Genomic DNA, 17062 nt, shown 5'->3' with positions numbered 1-17062 from the left:
ATTCATCCAGTTAATGAATGGATCGATGGATCTCAAAAGGATCAAGTATGAGCTTGCTTCAAATCCAGATTTCTAGATTTGGAGTTCCCTGCTTGTCCAGTGGTTAAGGATCCGGTGTGTTCACTGCTGTGGCTTGAGTTGCTGCTGTGGTGTGGGTTCCATCCCTAGCCTGGGAACTTATGCATCTGCAGGTATTGCCAAAAAAAAAAAAAAAAAAAAAAAAAAAAAAAAATTCCAGACTTCATCCCTAACAATTCAGATTCATTGGATCTGAAGAATGCCCTGAATTCTGAATTTTTAACTAGCTCCAAAGGCGAGTCATGAACTATCTTAGAGAAAAAACTGCTCTAGTAATAATGGCCCTTAGGTTTCCAAAGTCAGGCCTTACTTATCTTGGTGGGCCTTTGGTTCATTTTACCCAGAAAACCGACTACACATATTCAGTGTCGTTCTCCTTCAACATCTCTACTTATTTCATGTATTTCCACTTCTAACTGCTTTAGAGATTATTGATTATGTTTATTGACATCAAATATTCTATATTTTCTCAGTTTTATTTTTCTGCTTGTTCTGCCAGAGTTGGTTTGCCTCAAAGGGGATTCTTAACCAGGACACCATGTCCATTCAGCCAAGTCTGCTATACTGTCATACAAACTCTGACATCTTCTTCTAAGCATGACCTTATTTGGGGTCTATCGTGGCCCTGGAAGCCCACTGTGGCTTCACATTCCTAGACAACTGACATTTATTATAAAAGGGAGACCATCAGTTGGAAACCGATGAAGACTAATGTGGGTTAACCTCAAGGTCTGGATATATATGTCATGTTATTTGGTGGTTGGTAATTCTCTCTGTCATAAATCTGTAAGGACAATGTGCATCATGTGTGACTACATAAGATAGAGAACTGGAAATTTCCATTTCCCAAGGCTGCACATTTGCCCCTTCACCTGAGACAATGGGGCTTTTAGTGTCTTGGCATCCATTCACTCAACTCAGATGACATTTCTTCTGTCATCTGTATTAATGGATGTACAATAACCTTATGGACGTGTAAAAGGACATCTTGAAAGGCACTCCAGCTTTGCCACTATTTCTGGTACTTTCAGAAGATGACATGACTGATGAATCAGATCTAAATGGAGCCATAGGCACTGTCAGTTACAAATATGCGGTGCCTACACTGCTGCTAGTTCTTATGTCAGGAGCACAGTGCATTTTCCCCTCAGACAATAACTTAACGTTAACTTCAAAATTTTCTCCTAGTGAAACAAAATAGGATTAGTATTACCATAAAATTACAATCCAAAATTACCATTGATGCTTATGTTTCAGAAAGCCTTCAAGATTTATTGATAGACTGCAAGAACTATTTGAGGCATAGATAACTGTACGTATAAATTTTTCAGGGATCTCTGGGACCCTCAAGGTCAGGCTAGATGTTTAATTTACATAGATAAATAAAAATGAGGCTTTTTACAGTAGGGATTACAACAAAATCTGATCCTGGGCAAAGTTACACTCAAATTCCATGACGCCACATCTCAATTTGAGATATAAGTACACAGAAATTAATGCTTATCTCATAAGGTAATTTTAACAATCACATTAAAGTGATAGGTAATATAAAAGAATCATACCACAACTGGCACATATTATGTTGTTAGCAAAAACTTTAAGTGCCCCATACATTTAAAAAAGTTAGTTGGATAAGCCCTTGGGCTTATCAGACACAACCTAGAATAGATTTACAAGGAGATCCTGCTGAATAGCATTGAGAACTATGTCTAGATACTCATGTTGCAACAGAAGAAAGGGTGGGGAAAAACTGTAATTGCAATGTATACATGTAAGGATAACCTGACCCCCTTGCTGTACAGTGGGAAAAAAAAAAAAAAAGTTAGTTGGAAAATGAGCCAGAGGGCACGATAAGAAGACCCTGAGCATACCTCCTCCCACAGGGCACACTTAAAGTATAACTGTTTACAGAGAAACTACTGGTGAGAAAAGTGGGAAGACTAGGAGGAAAGATGGTCTACAACTAAAGATACAAAGAAGGAACCAAAAACAAGACAAGAAAGAGTGTATTCAAATATCTAGAATGTGAAGGAAATAGCCTGGATTGAAGGAGCTCCAAAGTGTCTCTTCATTTATAGCGAAAAGTTTTGTTTCAGCATTTTTCTACTATGTGAGGTATTTACAACAGGATGTTCGTATTTTCCATAAGATCTATACTGAATTAAAAAAACATCTCTATACTGTAATGTGAGATTTTTCTTCATCAAATACAGGAAATAAAAATGAATGAAAACCTAGCCCTGCTACAGAGACTAGAAAGAAGCACTGGTGATTTAAATGCCTGTTCATAACAAATACCATCCTCTCAGAGTAACACTGGGAAAACTGCATCACAAAACAGAGGAGAAAATTAAGCCCTATATAATAAAAAGATTAATTGATATCTAATTACACCTAATTACACCTTAAATCAAAGAATGAATTTATTCATTTCAACAACTTCTGTTCATCAAGCACCAGGCTAATGATAAAATCAAAGCTTTTCCTCAGTTCAAAAGTAATGTTCTGCTTATACCGTTTCTCAAGTGGAAATAGACCTCTGGTTTCTGAATGTCTTCACTCTTCTCATTCCTTCAAAGATGTGCCCTTTCATGCATGCACCAGCCAGAAAATGCCAGTTTAATGGGTAAAAGAAGATTCTGTTAGGACAAGGGGTCCTCACCCCCAAACCACAGTGCTGGTGGATGACATTTTGGAGAATGTAGTTGTGAGATTATCATTCCTTGGAAAAAGTGACCACATTTCTCATTATCTATCACTTTTGAATAATGGAAAGTTAATGTCACACTCACTTTTATTCTGGTGCATTTTGCAAAAGACCTGATGACTATCCATTTAAAGTTAATTTTTAGCTATTTTTTTCTTAGCACTTATTTCTTCCCTCAGCCTTGGGAGACAATGCGTGTGTGTGTGTGTGTGTGTGTGTGTGTGTGTGTACACATACATACAGATTCCATTACTTAATAAATTTGCAGATAACTTGTTTCCTGTGTCCTGATTGCAACATATTTTTAAAATATATAAATCTTATGCAAATATATGTAAATAAAAATGAAAAATGGTGAATACCTGCGAATTTTAATCCAGATAGAACTGTGAGCTCTTTGGAGGAAAATACCTCCCTATGTCTCTCTTTGCTCATCCATAAAAAAAAAATGATGTTTAAGTTATAACTTAATTGATGATTATTTTGATAAACTATAGGCCCCATTTCTCCTTCCACACCCACCACCTCAGAATCCCCATGGATTAATTTTCTAGGGCTGTCCTAGCAAAGTGCCACAAACTGAGTGGCTTAAAACCACAGAAATGTATTTTCTCACACCTCTGAAGGCTGGAAGTGTGAAATGGAGGTGTCAGCAGGGTTGGTTCCTTGCGAATGATCTGAGGAAACATCCATTCCACGCCTCTCTTTTGTAGCTTCTGGTGACAGCTGGTGATCTTTGGTGTTCCTCAGCTTGGAGAGGCCCCATTTCAAGCTCTACCTCCGTCTTCACACGGCCTTCTCCCTTTGTGTCTCTACATGACCTTCCTCCTCTGTTTCTGTGTCTCCAAAGGCACCCTCCTCTTAGAAGGATAGCAGTCGTACTGGATCAAGGGCTCATCTTACTGCAGTCATCTTAACTTTACTAATTGCACCTGAAATGGACTTATTTCCAATTAAGGAGGTACTGGTGGTTAGGACTTCAACGTATTTGGGGGGGGGACACAATTCAACTCATAAGACCCCATTAAGAATAAATCTCCCAAACGGCTCCTCTGCAAGGTGAATTAGGAGACCTCCCTTCCCACTCCAGTCTCAAACCACAGAGTATTGCCAGTCACGACTGCCATTCTGAAGACTAAGAACGTCACACCATTATTATGGCTTTGCGGCATTTTTTACCTAGAAACCATTTAAACCTACTGGGTCAACACGCTCTTCTAATAGACCTATACCCCACGCAATATTACCTCATCTATGACTGCATTTCCCATGTGGGTGAAGACAGTGCATACAAAGAGAGAGAGAGACTCCTAGTGTAGTAAGAGACCGTTCATCATACATCACACTGGCATCTTCTCACGCAGGCAACGGAGGCTACAACGTTCTAATCCCTGGCTAATACTCCTATTTTACGAATCACCTGTAGGCATCCATTAGCCAATATTTTCAAAGAAACAAGCCAGAGGAGACAGCTCTATCAGTACTAAAGGGACTGCTTTTAGAAGTGACCTTGCCTATTGAATACTCAGCATGGTAAAAGAGTAGCATTTTATACACACATACACTCTCAACTCACTGGCATACACATCCTCTGGAAAATGCTGTGCAGAGAAGAAAGCTCTAGAGAATGATAACATGTCTGTTAGCAGAAATGAAACTTGTTAAAATGTGACCTAGGACAACCTGCCATCAAATCAGTGGAGTAAAATCCTCTATGAGCCAACAGAAAGCAGAGCGCCAACATCATACAAGATATCATCTGGATATATGCCTCTGTGTGTATTCTTTCTAATCCATGGTTAGAATTCTATGCATTTACAGGCCTCTGGTGAGAAACTTGCAACCTGATTAAGAACTTAAAAATCTAGAATCAATTTCCCCACCCCTCAAATTTGATTTCATTAAAAGATAAGCATTGTTGATAGTAACTAAGAATAGAAATAACTTCGTATTTTTCCAAAGTCTAGTCATTTTACCAACTTAATCTTTTTAGTGCACTAATTTTTTATGAAGTGAAAGTGTGTTGTATTTGCAAAGTAATTATGTAAATCCTGCATCAGTTTGTTGTCTGTGCTTAGACAGTTTCATTCAGCCTATATAGAATTTGCTTGAACTATCTATAATCAGACCGATGTTGAATAATTGCCTTTTCATATTTGCAGTGAGTCAAAATATCACTATGATCCAGCAATGAAATGCGGGTAGTATGAATATTAGTTCATATAATCCGCACACATTTCTGTGTACTAGCCTTGCTATAAAATAAGTTTAACCAATTTTGGACAGAGGTACATGACACATATCCATGTAACCAAGTATCTTTCTATCTATTTTATATCTATTTTGTTAGTAGTTACTGTACTTAAAACACTGAGGACCATTGAGCTGCTAAGATATTCTCACTCCAACAGAGTCACTCCACACTGTCTCTTAGATTTGTTGTAATTTCAAGGAAGATTGTGTTGGGTGGGTAAGCACCAAACTTAAAAAAAAAAAAAATATAAAACTATTGCTATTGATAAGTGTCTCTTGAGCATTTTGTTCTCAAGAATTTTTAGATTCTTTAAAATTATTAAGGATACCAAAGATCTTTTATTTATGTAAGTTATACTCACTGATATTTAGCAGATTGGAAGTAAAAAGTAATTTACATGTTTTTAATTTCAAAATGTTTTAATGATATTGGCATTGTTTTATATTTTTATAAATTTCTCTAAATTCTGGCTTAATAGAAAAACACTGGATTTTTTTTTTTAACCTACATCTGCATTTAATATGAAGTGAAATGTTGTTTGGGTTTAAAGGCATAAAGAAGATTAAGACTCATATAGATAAATATTTTGAAAATAGAGGAACATTTAAATAGAATTTTTAAAATTATGGATGTTCTTCTTTGATACTATGCCAAAACTGTGCAAAAGTATTTTCTTAAAGTTACTTGCAATGTGGAACCTGAAACCATATTTTATAAAGTTTCATACTATGTGACATTAAAATCCATCGATTTATCTTCAACTTAAAATGGATATTTTACCCATGCATGAATTTATAACATCATTCATTTGTCACTGACATATAGATTTTCTAAAAGAAGACATTTTATTACACAATGCAAAAATTATTCATATCCTCATTGACCTCACAAGAAAAATCTTTTAAGTGTTGGGAAGTTGTCAAGTTCAGGCTAACAAACACAACTTTTCCAAAATTATAACTCTTGCTTCAAATTTTGAATTTTTATCAATGGCATCTAAGAGATTATACACACACATATGTACATGTATGTGTGTGTATATTTATATGCACACTATATATATGTACATATATATATGTACATATATATGTGTATACACACACACACACACACACACACATATTGTTTTCTATCCCTGGTTCCTGACACAGGGCTCCCAAAACCTTTGTAAATAGGGGTGTTAGCAGAATCTTTCATTCCAACATTTATTTTTTGACCATAGTTTTAGGCACAGAACTTGTGATTTCCTAAGTGATAAGAACCTTAGGAGTGTCTTTTGTGCTAATATTTAGTCTTTGACCCAGGTTCCTGACACAGGGCTCCAATGCCTTGGAATTTCCTCCGTCACAGGAGAGTCTTTTATTCTTACAAGATGACTCTGAGTGGGCTCTTGGATGGGGACAGGTCACCAGAAAGACCAAACCAGGGTTAGAAGCTTGAAATTGTCAGCCCCACCCCCATTCTCCAGAGGAGAGAGAGGGGCTTGACATGGTCATGAGCACATGAAGAGGCCTCCATAAAATTCTTAATGGTGTGGGGTTGGGAGTGTTTCCAGGTTGGAAAATACATGCATGTACCAGGAGGGTGATGCCCTGAACTCCACAGGGACAGAAGCTCCAGTGCTCAGGACCATAGCATCACTTGCCCTTTGTATCTTGTCATCATCTGGCTATTTATCTGTATCCTTTATTATATACTTTATTACATAATAAGGTAAGTGCAAGTGCTTCCCTAAGTTCTATGATCTGTCCTTGCAGATAACTGAGTCCAAGGGAGAAGGTGTCATGGGAGTCTCTAATTTGTAACCAAGACAGACATTGTGAGTAACCTGGGGACCTACTCCTTGCTGTTGGTATTGGAGGTGGGAGGCAGTCTCCTGGGAGTGAGCCCTGAACAGCAAGGGGACCTACTCCTTGCTGTTGGTATTAGGGGTGGGAGGCAGTCTCCTGGGAGTGAGCCCTGAACCTGTTGCTATCACCAGATAGTGTCAGAATTGAGTTACATCGTGGTGTGCCAGCTGGAGTCACCGAGAACTACATGGTATGGTAACAAACACAGGCATCCAGTACCAGAAATTCTGTGGATGTGGGCCAAGTGTGAGACTAAAGGAGAAACACAGGAAAATGGAGTTTTTCTTACTCAGCAACAAACACTGTCAGTCTCTTTCTCAAAGGGACAGGATCACTGCATTTGTTTATGATGTTGAGGCTCAGGGTAGGACACCCCAAAATAGGCCACAGTGGCATCTAGGTTAATTTTAACTAAAGTTACCTTGATTTTATTTTGATTCTTTTAATTTGAATTAAAGAAGCTGAAAGAGAATATATATATATATATATATATATATATATATATATGTATGTATGTATAACTGAATCCCTGTGCTGTATACCTGAAACTAACATGACATTGTAAATCAACTCTATTTCAATTAAAAAAAAAAAAAGCAAAGTTACTTAAGAAGTAGCCAACCCATAAGAGCTGACCCTCTTTTCTGTCTCCCTGAAAGCAGGAAATAAATCTCTCATGTGAAACATGCACTCCCTGAATCCAGAGATAGAAGCACGTTCTTACTCCCTTGGGAATTCATGACAAGAAGCCTACATGAATCTTGTTATTTCTTTAAGTTACTATCCCAGGCTCAAACTCTGCTTGGATTCTTCACTAACTGAGCACCCAAAACCTAAGTTTTTTGTCCTGTCAGTTCCTCATGATGTACTGTTTCTTCATCAAAAATGTGTAAAAAGCTGTCTACTCTGGCCACTTCTTAAGTCTCATATCTATGAGACCTCCATGTGCACAAATTAAAATTTATTTTTGTCTATCCTATGACAATTCTATTATTTGTCCAACCACAAGGACTCCAGGGGGTAAAAGAAATTTAACCCTCCCCAACAATGAGATAATGTCTGCCAAATACCCAAAGCCAAAGAGCCATGTTTTACCTACCAAATGTGTTTTCCCAAAATGGCATTCCTTGGAAAAGGTGGCTAGTACAGCTTGCAGTACAATCACAGTAATTTTCACTGAATAGGCAATGTACTTCAGTCAGCAGCAGGACCACTTTACATGTACTTCTTATTTCATCACACAGAATACCTTAGGGTTTGAGGTTTTATAAAATAATTTTTAATTTTACTCCATAAAGAAAATTCTTAAATGTATCTGGTATCATGTGTGTGCGTGCACTCATGTGCATTCCAGGATGCACTGCTTCAAGAATATGACAGTTAAAAAAATGTGGTGACTGCTAGTAGAGTTTAGGGCCACTGCATTAGTATGTGCTAAAGAAACCGAAGTCTTTATCTACTAATTGCACCTGTAGCATCAGGGCAAATGTCAACACTGTGATAAAGGCAAATAACATCTTAGTGTAGCTATGAAAATAATTTCGAAGTCACTTTGTATATCCTTTAAAGGGGCCTCAGGACCAGACTGACAATCATTGTGTAGATGAGTAGGCCTTAGAGAAGATACAAATAGAATCCACATCTCCTGCCTGTATTTATACATTTGCAATATTAAACTATACTTTATATTAAATCAAATTTATTATTTGTAAAATATACTCTCATTTAAATATTTTACTTTTCTGCTGCTGCTTCAGATAACTTTAATTATTTCCCCCATTCACTATTGTCCAAATTATAAGAAGTGGCATAAATTAAAATTTTTTCCTAGACATTCCATGATATAAAACACTTAGAACATCTTTACTTGACAAGATTCCATTCTGTATATTATTCTTTGCCCATTATAATGATCACTATGTACTGGTAACAATTTAAAACTTCAGCTTTTTACTCCTGGCCTTGTTAACTGCAGAAATTCTCATTATGACTTTAACCCATGGATGATCAAACACAGATTTTTCTTGACAGTTTGAACATCTATTAAAAAAAATGTATGGTCATTTTATAACCTGAACTGTCAGAAAACTTAATTCTTTCCAAAAATTTAAATTAACTTGATATTTCAAGTAACTATAACCTTAGCCCTTAATGGGTAGTATTCCAGGAGCAAAGGTAGGCATACAAAAAAGTCATTTTGTCTTCAAGAATTGAATAAATTTGAAGGTAATCTGAGAAAACTAGTCTTAGATGATGATGTTAGATTATATTCACAAAAATTGTTATTTTTAAAATATCAAGATAAATATAAATATAAGCATACTTATTGTATTATGTTATGCTGTTATATCATATTCTATTATAATACATTATATATGTACACATATATGCATGTACCAATGTGTATTTATATATGTATTCATCTATCTATATTTATCTATCATCATTCTCTATTGGCTATCTCATCCATTCCATTACTGAAGTCTGTTTTTACCTTGGCATAAACTCTTTCCTAGAACCAATTTTTTTTATTAGTCTTGGTTATAGTAAAATGCAACATCACTGTAAATTAGATCTATATCCTTTGATCACTACAACTCTAATTTTAGATTATCTATTAGAGAAAATTTTAATAGCAAGATCTTACAAACTATAATAAAAAGCCTATCATTCATTCATTCTGATTTATGTGTCAGGCACTGTTCTTGACACTTGGAATAAAGCATTATGAAGATGGATATGGCTTCTTTCTTTCCCATCTTTCATTCTATTACAGGAGAAGGCAGAAGTTAATAACTATGTAAACCAATGTATCAAAAAGATCACTTCAGAAGTGTAAGTACCATCTAGAACATAAAATTGAGGGAGTCTGTTGTGGCTCAGCGGGTTACGAACCCGACTGGTATCCATGAGGATCCTTGATCCCGTGTTGCTGTGAGCTGTGGTGTAGATCACAGACGCGGCTCAGATCTGGCGGTGCTGTGGCTGTGGTGTAGGCTGGCAGCTGCAGCTCTGATTTGACCCCCAGCTTGGCAACTTACATGTGCCCTAGGTGTGACCCTAAAAAAAAGGAAAAATAATTTTTTAATTAAAAAAAAATGAAACCGAAGATTGGGCTGGAAGATAAAACTGAAGGCTGAGGGGATCTAATTTAAGTGGTCAAAGAAGGCATCTTTTTTAATGTAACATGCAAACTGAAACCTCAATGAGGAAAAGCTATCCTTATAGAGATCAAGAAGGGAGAGTTTGAGACTGGTTTTCGATTTTTAGTAAGATTAGAACAGAGACGTGGTCATTACATACGGCAACATGTTACACCTGTAAGAAGAATAAGCGAAATGGAGGTTCCCAAATTCCACTTAAGGGGAGTTTAGCGGAGAACTGACTCATAAAACTTGAGAGAAAATGCAGAATTCTTTCAGGTTTACATGTGAATGAATGTAGAGAAATATGGAACAAACTGGAGGAGAGTGTGCCATCAATAAACTTGCTCAAGATAACTACGCCAGAACACTGTACGCATATAGGAATTGTGGAAGGCTGAAAACGGTCCCCCAAACATGTCCCTGTCTGTGACGGTTAATTTTATATGCACTGAACTGGGCCGTGGGGTATCCAGATATTTGTTTAAACATTATTCTGGGTGTGTCTTTGAGGGTGTTTCTCGATGAGATTAACACCTGAAGACGTTGACACCAGCAAAGCAAATTTTCCTGTCTGCCGAAAGCCAGAGGGAACAAAAGGTTGAATAACAGAGAATTCACTCTCTCTGCTTGACCATCTTTGAACTGGGACTATCTTCTCCTGCCTTTATTTTTAAATTTTTTATTTTGTCTTTTTAGGGCCATACCTGTGGCATATGGAAGTTCCCAGGCTAGGAGTTGAATTGGAGCTATAGCTGCCAGCCTAAACCACAGCCACAGCAACGCCACATCCAAGCTACGTCTGCTACCTACAGTATAACTCGTGACAATGCCAGATCCTTAACCCATTGTGCAGGGCCAGGGATCAAACCTGCATGTTCATGGATACTAGCGAGGTTTGTTTCCACTCAGCCACAACGTGAACTCCTTCTCCTGATTTTAGATCCAGATTTAGATTGGATCTTATACCATCTGTTGTCTTGGTTTTCAGCCCTGCAAGACACTGACAGGAATTATACCATGAGCATGCCACAGGCTCCAGCTCTCCACATCTTGGGACTTCTCAGCCTCCATAATTGTGTGAACCAATTTCCTATATACATATACATATAAAGGTATATGCACACATCCACAGCACACAAAACATAGACATAGCACATACCATACACATATTATTGCTTCTGTTTTTTTGGCAACCTATTACAGCACCCTAAGACCCTGAAAATATATTACATAAATGACATAAGGGACATTGCAGAAGTGATTAAATTAAGGATCATAGGAGATTTGCCTGATTATCTTAGTGGGCCCAATATAATCAAGGGGTCCTTATAGTGGAGGTCAGCGCTATATATAGACTGTCTGTGTGCCCCTCCCCACCACAGGTCCATATATTAAATCCCAACTTCCCATGTGATGGTATTTGGAGGTGGGGCCTTTAAAGATGAGCAGGTCATGAGGGTAGAGCCCTCATGAAAGGGACTAGAGTGCTCCCCACCCTTTCTACCACGTGAGGACACAGCAAGAAGACACTTGTCCATGAGCCATGAGATGGGCTCTCACCGGACATTAAAACTGCCAGTGCCTTATCTTGGACTTCCTAGCCTCCCAAACTCTGAGCAATAACTTTCTGTTCTTTAAAAGCCACCACTCAGTCCATGATGTTCCATCTTTTGCTAAAGCAGCATAGATGGACCAAGACAGAAATTGGCAATGAGATAGGGGATGTTGCTGTAACCAGTGCCTTAAAATGTGGAAATCATTTTGTACCTGGGTAATGGGTAGAAGCTAGAAGAGTTCTGAGATGCATACTAGAAAAAGCCTCTACTGCCAATGGACCATTAAGTTGAGGGCCCAGAAAGAAAAGAGGAGAGCTACAGAGAAAGCCTCAACCCCCTTAGAGAATATCTAAATAATACTAAACAGCATGTTGTTGGAAATACAGACAATAAAGGTCATTCGGATAGGTCTGGACTGAAATGAGGAACATGTAATTGGAAACCGGGGGAAAGGCCACCCTTGTTATAAAGTGGCAAAAATCTTGGCTCCATTGTGTTTGCGTCCTAATGTTTTGCAGAAGATAGAATTTGTGAGCAATGAATTGCATACTTAGTTGAAGCTATTTAACAAAACGTCAAAGGTCCAAGTGGCACCTCCTGTTTATACTAAAATGGGACAAGGGAGAAATGGCTTAAATGTGGAACTGTTCATCAGATGAAAGATGGGGCACATTCTCAGCCTTTCCATATTATAAAGAATGAGAAAAGCTCTGGGGGAAAGAACACTGCGGTGCGGCCAAGGAACCACCTGATAAGGAGATTCTCCTTTTTTAAAGACATGATATGCGTAGACATGTGCATAGTAGCAATAGGAAGCTAACACATGCATCATCCAGTAAAGGGAAGAATTAATCATTCATAATAGAGGATAATCATATTGATACAGCCTTTGAGAAGACAAGTATGTATGAAATCCTAAGCAAGTTAAAGAGACGGCCTTCACCCCATGTAAAGAGGAGAAAGCAGAGTATGACTGACATGGAGATAGCTTTGATGGTGTAAGGACAAGAGAGTTCCAGCTGGAATACATTTCTTTCTTTCATGACATGTAAACAAGGAGAAAGATAACAAAAGATAATTGAAGAGAGAAGAGTGGATAAGCGATTACCCTTATATAGCATAGAAAGGTTGCACACCAGGCTCAAGGCTATAGACTACATGTTGGTGGTAGGTTTGTCTTTCCCAGGGAAAAATAAATCTCATTTAGTTTGCTATCCCATTCAATTCCCTAACTGCCTTTGATAAACTTGTAGTGTTCACTGTCATGTACACCGATTCACTGAATTCAACAAACATTTGTCCAACAGCTGATTGAGCCAGGATTCTTGGCTTCATCTTGAAGATACTGAGATTAATGATATGACTTCTGCTCTCAAGGTTTCACAGTTCACTGGGTGAGGTACCAAGTCAGATAATGTCTTCAAAAAGGAGATATGGATCTTGTGTATATTATACCCAAGTGGAGAAGGAATTCCAAGAACAGCTTACTAACTCTATGGACAAGAGAAGCTTTACAGAACAGACTTACATCTTTGCGGGGTCTAGAAAGACAAGAACAGAAGGATAAAGAAGCTTGGGATAAGAGATTTCCATTTAATCATTATCTTTACAATGCTATTCTCATGTGTGTATTGTGGGACTTGAGGGCTGGTGATCTAACATGTCTTACTCACCATTTAGGGTTTTTTGTTTGTTTGTTTGTTGTCTTTTTGTCTTTTTAGGGCTATGCCCACGGCACATGGAGGTTCCCAGGCTAGGAGCTGAATCAGAGGTGTAGCTGCTGGCCTATATCAAAGCCACAACAACGCCAGATCTGAGCTGCATCTTCGACCTACACCACAGCTCACCGCAATGCCAGATCCTTAACCCACTGAGTGAGGCCAGGGATCGAACCTGTGTCCTCATGGATGCTAGTCAGATTTGTTTCTGCTGAGCCATGATGGGAACCCCCTCACCATTTAGTTTTTATAAGATATTATAGTGTTTTTCTAGGCCCTGGGTAACACTTTATGTTTTAACCTTAAAGAGATCATTTGCTTCCCAATTTCACTAATTTACTAATTGAAGTAAACTTCTTTCCTCTAAACTTCTTTCTAAAAAAAAAAAAAATTTGTTGTTCTTTCCTTCATTTATTCATTTTATACTATCTGGAGTGTTCACTTTGTTCCACCAGGATAGAGGAAAATATGAGAAAATTTAAGAGTTCAAGTTATAATTCATTGTGTTTATAATTTATCCTTTTGATTTGTAACATTTTCTAATCTATGAAAGGGAATCCTACTTCATAATGAAATTGCCTAGGGTCAAAAATTCAAAGCCAAAAATATTCACAATAAAGCACACAGAGATGTAGCAATTAAAATGGCATAGTAATAAAGTATCACATTGTGATACCTTCTTTTAAAGTAAAAAGACCACACATTATACTACATCATTAATTTCACATGAAAAGATTCATAAATCCTTTCTCTTTGCTACATGCCCGCAGTCAAACTTCTGCACATTAGAAAATAATTTGTGCCTGAATAGATATAATTCATTTAATAGCAATTTCTTTTGCTGCTATTGTTGAAGTTTTTTTAAGAAAACTTTATTGTTATTTTTAATTAGAAAAAGAATACATTTGTAACAGATATGTATAAGTTGTGTCAAGAATTTTACCTTCCCATCCTTTCATTTCCCTCTCCCTTGAGGTATGGTAAGCAGTGTTAGCCATTTGCATTTCTAGTTTCAAAAAAAATATTTTGCAATGGCTGCACGGGTGGCATATGGAAGTTTCCAAGCCAGGGACTGAATCCCAGGTGCAGCTGTGACCTATGCCACAACCATGGAAATGCTGGATCCTTTAACTCTGTGCCAAGCCAGGGATCAAACCTAAGCCACTGCAATCGGATTCTTTTTTTTTTTTTCTGCCTTTTTTTTTTGGTCATTTCTAGGGCCGCACCCACAGCATATGGAGGTTCCCAGGCTAGGGGTCTAACTGAAGCTGTGGCTGCTGGCCTATGCGAGAGCCACAGCAACGCAGGATCCAAGCCGTGTCTGTGACCTACACCACAGGTCACAGCAACACCGGATCCTTAATCCACTGAGGAAGGCCAGGGATCAAACCAGCAACCTCATGGTTCCCAGTCGAATTCTTTAACCACTGAGCCACGATGGGAACTCCTGCAATTGGTTTCTTAACCCACTGTGTCACAATGGGAATGCCTCAAACTATTTTTTTAAACTTACATAGATATAGATATTGATATAGATATACACATACGGTTTATTTTTCTCTTTTCCATTTTTATATTTTGTAAAAACACACTTATCCACTGCTGTATAATATGTTATGTACATATTTCTAGGACCATGTATAAATAAATTTATTTAATTGCTTCATTTTCTAACTACGGATGGAGCATAATTTGTTTATCAATTCCATACCATCTGACATTTATCTGCAGTTAGATAAAGTGCTTCAGTAAAAATCCTTGTATAAACAACCAAATCTGGCAGCGTTTTTATTTATTTGCTTTTTAGTGAAATTTACTTTTAGTGGATACTGGCATTTTCTTTTCCCAAAAGTTTGTTCCAATATATACTTCTACCAGCAATGCATAACTGGTCTTCCCTCATACACCTAAAACCAATGTAGGCTATCAGTCTTTAAAATAGTCACTAATAGGAGTTCCTGTCGTGGTGCAGTGGAAACGAATCTGACTAGCATCCATGAGGATGCAGGTTCGATCCCCGGCCTTGCTCAGTGGGTTAAGAATCCATTGTTGCCATGAGCTGTGGTGTAGGTCACAGATGCTGCTCGGATCTGGAGTTTCTGTGGCTGTGGTGTTGGCCTGCAGCTGTAGCTCCAATTCAACCCCTAGCCTGGGAACCTCTGTACGCTGCGGGTGCAGCTCTAAAAAGCAAAATAAAATAAAAGTCATGAATACAAGAGGTTAAAAAAAAAAAAAAAAAAGAGGTAGTTTTTACTGTTTTAATTTCCATTTCTCTACATACCAGTGATTTTGACCTGTTTTCTATATTCAGGGGTTTTTGTTTTTAATCAAGCTTACCGATAGTTTATCTAGTTTATTCGCCTTTTCTAGGAAATATTTTTATTTATTCTTTTTAGTATTTTTTGGGTCACTTTCTTATTGTACTTTTAAATTATCTTCTCTTTTGTTTTAGAATTTGGATACATGATATTTGCTGCTACATTCATTCATTTTTGATTTTGTAGCTTTCTAAATTAAAAAATAGTTTATTTGAATTTTAAAAAATAAAATTATTTAATTTTTCTCCAAATGAAGTTTTAGCTGTGTTTTAAATTTTCGTCATGATATTATTCTTTACTAAATTCAAAATATGTAATTTTAGTTTTTATTTATTTATATTTATTTATTTATTTTTTGGCTTTTATCTTTTTTAGGGCTGCACCCATGACATATGGAAGTTTCCAGCCTAGGGGTTGTATTGGAGCTGCAGTCCCTGGCATATGCCACAGCCGCAGCAATGCAGGATCTGAGCCACATCTGTGACCTATACAACCACAGCTCACAGCAACACCAGATCCTTAACCCACTGATCAAGGCCAGGGATCGAACCTTATAGATCTTAACTGTATTCATTACCTGCTGAGCCACAAAGGGAACTCCTTTTTTTTATTTATTTTTTAAACCAGATTAATTTTTAAGTTACTTTGATTTATTTACATATGATTTTATAAATTGGTCTATAAAATCTTAAAATACGTTTTCAAGACTCCTGATTATTTGATTATATCATTAAAAGGGATTACTCTTTTAGATATATTTAGTTTTCTTGAAATGTCAAACCTAAAGTAGATTAATTAAACTCACCCAACTCTAACTGGTTTTAGTAAATTATCATTATATTTTTAGGTGCTTAGAAAATATAGAGTATAGCACTGTGATCCAACATTCTCTTCTTACGTATCTAACATGTCATCCTTATGGATTTGAGGAAACAATAGAAAACTCCAATTAAAGGACATCCAAAAAAATTGTCCATTGTCTTTCAAAATGTCAAGGTCAAAATTCCCAGAGAAAGGCTGAGGAACTTTTCCAGATTGAGGGAGACTAAAAAGAGATGTCAACTAAATGTACCACAAGACCCTGAATTAGATCTTGGACAATGATAAACAACAGGTATAAAGGGCATTATTGGGACATTTGAAGAAATGTGAACATAAAATAGATAGAAGGAATGATAAAGCAAACTGGGCAAAATATAAACAACAGTTGAATTTGCGTAGAGAATGTAAAAATATTACTCTTGCATCTTTTGTATGAATTTTGTTTTTTGGGTTTTTTTTTTTAATGATTTTTTGTTTTTCCATTATAGTTGATTTACAGTGTTCTGTCAATTTCTACTGTACAGTAAAGTGACCCAATCATACATACATATAATTATACTCTTTTTCTCATGTTATCCAACATGTTCCATCACCAGAGACTAGATCTGGTTCC

This window comes from Sus scrofa, chromosome 8 (genome assembly GCF_000003025.6).
Source record: "Sus scrofa isolate TJ Tabasco breed Duroc chromosome 8, Sscrofa11.1, whole genome shotgun sequence".
Lineage (NCBI taxonomy): Eukaryota > Metazoa > Chordata > Mammalia > Artiodactyla > Suidae > Sus > Sus scrofa.
Note: the sequence above shows the minus strand (reverse complement) of the source record.